This window comes from Lactuca virosa, chromosome 4 (assembly GCF_052849685.1).
Source record: "Lactuca virosa cultivar CGN04683 chromosome 4, Lactuca_virosa_CGN04683_v6, whole genome shotgun sequence".
Classification (NCBI taxonomy): domain Eukaryota; kingdom Viridiplantae; phylum Streptophyta; class Magnoliopsida; order Asterales; family Asteraceae; genus Lactuca; species Lactuca virosa.
Genome location: NC_136429.1, coordinates 37538238 through 37548650, shown reverse-complemented (window position 1 = coordinate 37548650; position 10413 = coordinate 37538238).

The following is a 10413-nucleotide window of genomic DNA, read 5'->3' as shown; positions in this document are numbered from 1 at the left end:
ATATATATATATATATATATATATATATATATATATATATATATATATATATATACTAGCCGTTTACCCGCGCTAAGCGACGGGTACGAATAGTTTTTTCAGATATTAATTTCTAGAAACGATTAGTTATTTTGCACAAATAATTTACTACATCTAAACATTTATCAATAAGAGTCATGCTACCAGAAACGAAATCGATAAGAATTAAAAGTGAATAGTTGGGATTTTTTACAAATATACATGAACACATGATTTATTATGCATTATTAATCGTTCAACACTTCTTTATATACCACATTTGATATATAGACTTCATCGTCGTTAATGGTTTGTCAGATTTCACTAATACTTCAATATTGGCACGTGATATCCCTCTTGATAATGTCACATAAAGTTGGTCATGTGAGAAAACTAGTTCTTGAAGCTAAATACCTACATTTTGAATTGTTTGCCCCTGAGCTTTATCGATTATCATCGCGAGCCATAATCGAATTGGAAATTGTTTTCTTTTGAGCTTAAATGAGAACATGTCATCTTCGGGCATAGAGAAATCATTGGCAAAAATATCATCTTTCCAGCATGTTGACCAACAACTATTACGTCATCAATGACATTATCACATGTTTTTATTTTTGAACTTGTTTCTGGCAATTTATTTCATTTTGATATGTATTTATTTTCGAACCGGTTTCGTTCTAGACCAATTTGGTCTAATGATACTTTCTGTTTGTTGTTTCGGCAGGTTTTTCGATCCGGTCTCGACCCACAATGTCGCATGTTGAGGTTAGTTTCATTTCGACGATTTAGACAACTATTAGTATGCCTTCATCAAGGGTCTATTTCATTTTATAAAAAATAATATTACAATTAATTGAGGAACATTTTTTGTGAAATAGATGATTATTTTGTAAGAAATACTGAAAATTAGTTTTGTGGGTATATTATGGTCATTTTAAGAAATAACCTCGTCGTTAATTTATTTTTTAGGTTGAGTATTTTAATTTTATTTTACTTTCAATATTTTATTTTCAAAAAATATCATTTTTAATTTTCATTAACATTTTTTCGATACTACGATAAATGGAACTCAAGGGTTAAGTCCTTAACATAGATTGTTTATTTAATGGGTTAAGGTAACGTCACTACACCATATGTTGATGATGTTGTGACTATTAGACGGTTAAAAAAAGGAAAATCATAGATTATTAGGATTGGATGAATTTTTAGGCGATTTTAGAAAGAATCTGTAAAAACATATGGAAATATAATATAGTGTTTTTTGAAGATTGTATGTAGGCAGGATCGGCCTATGGATGGGCACAATATGGCGACCACCTCTGGTGCCATGGCCCAAATATTTAGGGATCGACAATTACTTTTTTTATTTGTAAATATTTATATTAATTTCTTGGTCTCTAGAAAAAAACACATAAATAATAAACAATATATATAAATGTGAAGCACCTTATAGTTAGTCTAACATCTTGATTTTTTTAAGAAAGCTAAATGCTTATTATCGTGAAGCCCATAAAATGCATAGAAGAAGAAGAATGACATTCAAATAACAACAATGCCCGTAACCTAACACAACCATTGTTTTCTAGTTCTTGGTCGTTTTGGTGAGGTCGTTGGTTGGAGACTCAATTTTGGAAAAATGCATTCATTTTAGTGTTAGTTTACAAATTAACATACATAACCATTATATGATTTCATCTAAGTTAGCAGCTATAAAACCTGATGTCTTAATCAGGGGCAGATGACAAACATTGTAAATACTTTAAAGAAAATAAAATAAAAATACTATTGTAGAACTGTTTAGGTAAAATAAACTATAAAATCACCTAATGCGTATTTTCACTATTTTGTATCCGTATGATATAATCTAAAACATAATACACAAAATCAATCTTATCCGTTGTCATTTTATTTTAATAAAAATTATAAACAAACTTAAAGTGAATTTTTTTTCTTCATTAAACGTTTAAATATAAACATTTTTCATTTAGCTAAAGTTAGCATACATATTTTATATGGTTGAAGCTAAAAAATTAGCAAGGTCCTTAATTATAGAAATTATTTATTTAGTAAAAATAAAAGAGAACGAAAAACAAAGTTATACATGTTATTTTATTCTTTTAGCTTTACATTAGTGTTTTAAAAAAATGAGATGGTAGAAATGGAAACTGGATAAGATAAGATTGTCTAGCATTTATTTTGTTTGTAATGAGATTAAAAGAAAAAATTAATATTTATAAATACATAGCTATCGATCAATTATATGTACATAACAACCCCAAAGAAATAAGATAGGGAAACCATCAATAAAAATAAAAACACATCAACACTAATAAGCACAACATCAGCCAATGAAAAAAACATATCACAACATAAACCTCAAAGTACCTAAAATTATATATTAAATCAAATAATAATACATTGATGATAGCTAAAAGAAACTTGGAAGTAATCATACACAGCACACACACATACAAGTCACACACAAAAACATACGTAGTGAAAATTTTAAGGACTCTTTTACCCTTGGTAATTGGATCAGAGGTTTTTACCACTTTTTTGCCCCCAAAAAGGTAATGCACTTCCATTTATAGACAAAGAACCCTCTTTACAGTGGAACATATCTAATTTGGATGGGTGATTAATGACATTTTCGCACCTGAAAGTGTTAAGTCGGTGTTACTGTTGAAACTTATTAAAAAAGGATAAGTAATTTTGCTGCTTAATGTCCATTCTGCTCCTGGATGATCTTTTGGCTATTAAAGATAGTCTTTGTATAAGAAGTACATCATCATTTGGCATTTGGTGTTGTTGTTTTGTTTGCACTTTGAACTATATTACCACTACAGGTTAAAGTTTTGAAGACCACTTGAAGTCATGAAAGTTAGTTGTTGTAAAGAAGGTTATTTTTCTGTAACAACAAATATCACATGTTATATTCTGTGAAAATGCTTAATTTAGGCTGCAAAATAGTTCAAAAATGGAAATAGTTAAATATATACAAAATGGAAGTAGTTAAATATATACAAAATGGAATATATATAAAATGGAAGTAGTTAAATATAGAGTAGAATCATACAAAAATTAATGTAAATAATAGCATAACAAAAATATGCAAAACTATACCAAAAATAAGTCTGATTAAAATCATAATTTCAATTAAATAAATCATACTAAAAATAAGATAAAATGACAGCTAAAATCAATGACTATTTGATAAATCTTTATCATAATTTTACTATATATTAGTCATCAAAATAAAAAACGAAATTTATTATAACTATAAAGATTATAAATTTAAAAAAATAAAAAACTGAACTACATACAAAAAGTCAAGGAAAAATGGATTTTTTTTTCATATTATACCAAATTATATCATTGTACTTTCAAAGTACAATGCTCTATAATGAAACCTATAGAACTATAAATGGCATCATACTTCCTTATTTGGATTATTAATTTTAATTTTTTCTAAAAAACAAAAACAACCAAACACCTTGAAATTAGAAGTAAGATTGCAAGAGGTTTCACTTTTTGACTAAATCTGGTAAAAATCACAACCACACAGACAAAAAAGGCAAAATGGTAAACTGTTACATAAACCAACTCCAAGACTATTTTGCCAGCTCTTGTTCCTCCAATGGATTTGAAGGACTAAAAGTTGTCGAAAGTGTTTTCAAATGCTTATTACTCTCAATCATTTTGTCAACATCTTAATACTTAATACTATAATTATGTAATCAATTAATCATATTTAATCTATTAAATGTTTATAGAATCCAAGAAAATAGACAAAAAAAATGTTTGTCTTTTTCTCTTTTTGGAACAACAAGAGACAAAAAAACTACTTTTTTGTTAGTCAAATTAATCCAAGCCAATCCATTTTAACATGTTGCAACCAACCCGACTAAACAAACCATTTTGACACCTTGAGGAATGAGAAATTACCTTAAGCTCCTTAACAACCTTCCCACCCAAGGCTTACCGGAGTATTGTCTTCCCATAACTTGGAAGACCCAAAAGTAATGTCATTCTACAAACACTTTTTTTGGTCTTGACTTCTTATGCTCATCAGGGGAATAATTTTTTTCAACCTACAAATCAAGTTATAAAATCATAACAAACTGATTGTAACATATCTTAAAAACTAATAAAAACATCCACAACCGATAAAAATCTAATAATAAAACATATATTATTTCTAGTTACATATGTTAAACACAATATATGAAATACCTTAGGAGTTAGGAAGACCGTCAGTAAGGGATATCAGTCGTGATCGAATTGGTGGAAATAAAGGTTGAGAAACCTGGAGGATTAAACCATCCCACCTGCAAATAGTATAAAAGAGTAGTCGATAAGTTATTGACTTAATGATGAATAGTAACTACTTTGATTATTATAACACACAAACAGGTCCTTCATGTACCAAACATGGTAGTACCATAAACTATCTTCATGTACCGAATATGGGGCTCCATGCCTAACTAATCACATATAAGCAAACTGAACCAGAAAACAAATACTGAGATTACAAACAAAAGCATAGAATTCCATTCCATTCCTAATTAAAAACAAACAGTCAAGGTAAGGGTAGTGTTTCTCGCCTCGACTTAAGGTAGAAGTGGGGCGGCAGAGGGGGTTGCGGTCACCGGTGGTGGTAACGGCGATGTTAGGAGGGTGGTAGTAACCGAGGCGTCAGGAGGGTTGTGGTAACTGATGGATACTGGAGATTGAAGAGAGTAAGGAGAGAGATAGAATAAATGTTGTTGGTGCGATGGTAGTTTGGGAAGAAGGAGGAGTGAGCATCGGTTCAAGATGGGGTGGTCTTTTTTCGGTGACGACGATTGATTTAGGGTTTTGGTAAATAATTTTTGAGTCTAGAAAAAACAGAGAACTAAAATGTAGTTTAATTCGCAGATTAATTATCAAAACGGATGTGTTAGTAAGTGTATCGGATGATAAGTTGTACATGACGCAGTAGGTGTTGTACCTCTTAAATTTCAAGAAATATGCAATATGTTTAATAATATAGTAAAGATATATATATATATATATATCAGTGTTGTAAAAATCGGTCTAGGCGGCCGATTAATCGGGGATTAATCGCTAAGCGGTCTTCAACCAAATAGGATTAAGGCTAATTGGTTGGCTTAATCGGTTTTGGTCAAATGGGGGAAAAGTCGGAGCTAGACGGTTCTAATCGGTCCTAGACGGTCCTAATCGGTCCTAGGCGGCCTAAACGGTCAAATTTTTAAATTTTCAAAATTTTAAATATTAAACCAAAATTTTCAAAATTTCAAAAGTTCATAGTATTTCAATGTTCAACTAATATATAAAGAAAATTTTTAAAAAAAATAAATTTTAAAGTTTTTCTCCAAAATTTTCAAAATTTCTATGTTTTCAAATATACAAATACCCAAATTTACTTCTTTTCTTAAGATATATTAAAATTTGAATAACTTTTCTTATTAATTGGATGATAAATTATTGTGCTTTTTAAACTTATTATTAAACTTTTATGTTTATTTATTTATATTCTTACGATTAAAGTTAGATTTATAAATTTTTGAAAAATTTTCTTAATAATTAATGGTCCCCGATTAATCCCCGCCTAGCCGATTAATCCCTAGACCTCAGTCCACCGACTAGCTAACGTTTAACGTTTTCTGCAACATTGATATATATATATATATATATATATATATATATATATATATATATATATATATATATATATATAGACTTAGGTTATTTTGTTTTTACTAACTATTGTGTGCCAGAACGCACAGATCTAGACCACCAGATGGAATAGAATCAAAGGTCATGATCTGAGGGTCTGTGATATTAGAATAGGATAACATGTACCATATAATCACACAAATTTCAGCATAAGGGCATTTTAGTCAATTAACCTATATTAAAAAAGGAAATTTTCAGATTTTTAGGGATAATTAATTCCTTTATTTTTAAAAATCTGAATATTTTAAATTAATTCAAATTTAAAAATCCGATTTTACTTTGTCAGAATGATAGAATGTCAACCATAAACTAGTAAATATATATTTCGATTTTATTCTGTCAGAATGACAGAATGCCAATCATAAACTAGTAAATACATTATGAAAGAATACACAAAATTGATTCTTGAACTAATAATATACCAAATAATTACATTGTATGATTGTGAATCATTGAATAATAACAACATTCTGAAAGAATAACAAGTGTAATTCTTAAAAAATAACAAAAATCTTAAATAGTGAGTATGATCATTCTTTAATTCATTCTTCAAGCCTTTCCCATCAGGTCTTCAAGCCATTTTTCAAGCCATTTCTATCACAAATTCATTGCCACATATTTTGTAGTGATACACTTGTAACAACTGCACATTAAACATATAACTAATTAACTACAATTCTATCATAATACAGCAATAATATTCTTACAGAATAAACTATTATTGCATAATGGTTTTGAATATTCTTAAAGAATTTGTATTATCAAGAATATACCCAACGAACAAAACATTTGAAATATAAATGTAGGAAAAGATCATGTTAACACAAAGATGTATTTTGAATGAATAACTACAAAGATGTATTTTATATCGGATGTATACCATTCTTCTAACCATCGATGGTTAATAAGCTTTATCCTCTTCATTTTCTTTGCAAGCAGGTACTTCTCCCTTATCAAATTGAAAATTAACAGTTTACACTTCCACCATAACAGTATAGAACAGGACATACACATTACATAAACAGGTGACAAGGATGAACTGGCTATGCCATCGAATTAACAAGTTTTTATTTCTTACAATTTACAAAAATAACAATTAAGTGCATAAGCCAAAACTAGCTATGAGCAATCATATTTCTGCCTTCATATCAGATTATGTATAGCTTTTTTTTGCCTTCAGATTAATAAAATATGTCTTTGTAATGATAAATTATGAAATAGAAACCATGGCTCCTGAATTTCAAAGTAGGTCAAACAGAACAAGGAATGAGAAAATTACCAAGTGAATAATGATTACCCAAAAATCGAGAAAGATATAGATGCATCGGCAATTAAGGCTTGTCCTAACCTCACCGGTGATGCCACTGGGTATGGTTTCCAAACGAGATTGACGAGAAGGTCTCATGGATTCTCATGGTAGGTGGTTTAAAAAGTCAAGAATGGCGATTGTATAGCAGAAGGAATGACAGTGGAGGCAAGTTCGTTTGCAATTTCTATCTTGAACACAACCGATCGATTCTTCTAGGTCTGCCATTTATTTTGTGGGTTTGATTGTTGTTCTCGGAGAAGAAGAAAGTGGCGATGGCAACCTCAGAGAAGCAGGGTCGCGTCGATGAAGGGCTGCAATCGGCGGTGGGAAAACGCTAATTTTCTTCTCTTTAGTGGTGATGTTCCAGGCAGGAAACGAAGGTGAATGCTGCCGGCAATTGTGATGAACTGGTTATGGGTTTCGGCAAAAGGGGTCGATGATATATAGGGTTTTAAAACTGATTTTACTAAATTAAAGGGATATTAAATGGTTTAAATATTTACTATAATTAGATATAACCAAGATTACTATCATACCCTTATATTAATTAATAATGATTTAATTTTTCTTAATTTCTGATTAGTGCATTTAGGCACACAATATTTGTTGGAAACATTTGAACATGTCTCTCTCTCTCTCTCTCTCTCTCTCTCTCTCTCTCTCTCTCTCTCTATATATATATATATATATATATATATATATATATATATATAAAAGGTATTATGAGAACACCCAAAGGTTGAGAATGCAAGAACATATCTAAACCGTCTAAAATTTAAAATATAAGGCTAAGATCAATGTGTCATTTATGTAAAATATGAAAGTAATGTAATGAGTTTGTAAATTTTAAATGGGTGTCGAGGCTATGAAAGTAATTTTAATATTTGTTTCCTTAAAATCAAAACAATTATATTTGGATGAGAATTTAATCCATCTTGTTCGTTACTAATATACAAAGATCTCTCTGTATGTTTAAAATCTATGTTTATATTCTGAGAAATTAAATATCATTGTACATTTTATTCCTACTCAGCTTCTTACCATAGTAAATGGTGGCAAGTAGATTAAATTATTTTTAAATTTATTAAATGTCTCATTAAATGTGACATATGTCAATATTTGATATGGTAAGAAGATTATAGGAATAAAATGTAAGAGAATATTTAGCCTAAACACCACTAACACCACCACTAACACGCAGCCACTCAGATTAAATCAAAGTTCTTTGAAAACCCAAATCAAAGAAGGTGTCTTTGATCTTTGTGATTATTCATCCTAGGGAAACAAGAAGGTTGATGAAACAATCGAAGGTATTGATGTCTTTATTATTATTTAGTTGTTCTTGGCATTTGGCGATATGAAAAAAAAAAAAAATGTCTCGTCAATTCATGTTGGGCTTGGCTCGGCTGAGTAGGCTTCCCATCATCCTAAGGTGCACCTTTGTATAATATAGTTATATTTAATAATAGTTTTTTTTTTCTTATGTTTGTATGTTAAAAGTTTATTGGAACCTTAGAACCGCAATATCTTTTCTGAGTGATTGACTAATCATTGGAGTTTATAATAAATGTATGTCCATAATCTTTTACTAAGAGGAAATCAATAATACATGTTAATATTGTGACGATTAATCTATATATGTGTGGCTTGAGCTTTTGACTTAAGTCTTTTCTTTTTTAATGTTATTTTTTTTGCTTGCCGTTCAAAAAAAAATGCATACAAGTAAATATAAATTGAGTTGCTGAAGGAATATGGTTGATTTTGTTAAACCAACTAGGTATGAGACCATTAATTACATAGGTTTATTTAAAAGAAAAAGTAAATATAAAATTGTAAACATTTGAAAAGTTTGAATTTATAAGAAAAATGAGAAAAATATTGAATTATAAAAATTAAAGTTTTTTTTTCTTTAAATTTAAACAAATAATTTAAATAAATAAATAAAGGAAATTAATGAAGCTTTAATTTAGTAATTTTGAAATTAAAAGGAAAGTTTATTAAGGAAATTAATATGTATTTTTTTATTGCATTTAAATACTATTTGAAATTAATAAAATAAAAAACCATAGAATGACATGTGGAATAAAAATTAATTCAAAATAACCAAAAATGACATTTGGCAATTTAAATAAGAGGGTGACAAATGGAAAAAAAAATTCATTTATTAGAATAGATTTAACTTCAATGTTTATAGGTAAATTTAATTTAATAATATAACACCCCCTGTAATAGCTGTTGAATGAGTGCGTGTAAGGAAAATATAAAAAAGTTCAATCTCTTTATCTGTTTGTAATGTTTCAATGTAAATATTAAAATAGGATATGTCTAATGTGGATCGTTTGCTTTTTTAAGTTTTATAAAACTTTTAATTGTATAATTGGTTAAATTTTCTCATCAAAATCTATTAGTGATTAGTGTGGCTCGATTTAATTTCAAGTGCCTCCTTTACGGTATGGTCCAAGAAACAAATTTGTTTGTTATAATCATTTGTGATTATAATTATGGTTGCACATATAATTTTAGTTATAATCATTTATGGTTATAAATATGGTTCACACATGAATAGAACACGGTTATAATATTTCTAATTATAACTATGGATTACAACTATGGGGCTAATGTCATAAAAACCCTCAAGTTTTCAGGGTTTTGTCGGTTTTGCCCAGAGTTGAATTTTATGTCCGTTTTTACCCTAACATTTTCCAAAAAATGTTCGGTTTTACCCTTTTACCGGTGATAACAGGTTACCATCATATTAACTTCGCAAAAAACCCTTAAGTTTACAGTTTTTTTACGTTTTTACCCTTAAGTTTATAATTTTTTTTTACACTTTTACCCTATGTATTTTTTTTCATATTATACGTATGGATGCAGAAAAATCATATTTATATACGAAAAAATTTTAATTAAATATTGTATTTACATTTTTTAATGTTATATATATATATATATATATATATATATATATATATATATATATATGTGTGTGTCTGTGTGTGTGTGTATAGGTTTTTTTCTTGGATAAACCATTTAAGATGTAAAAAAACAAATTAATATATTTTTAGAACTACAAATATGTATTTTTATGTATTTAAAAATATACATATCAATAAAAAAAAACTTGTTCAATCATAAACATGTTTATATAAGTATATACATATATTTTTAGAAGTGTAAATATGTATTTTGATATATGTTTTTTTTTTAAGTATAAATATATTTTTAGAAGTATAGATACATATTAATATATAAAAATGTAAAAATATGTATTTATACTTCTAAAAACTATATCTATAAAACACGTATTCATAATTCTAAAAATATTATTTATCTGTTTAAATGATATA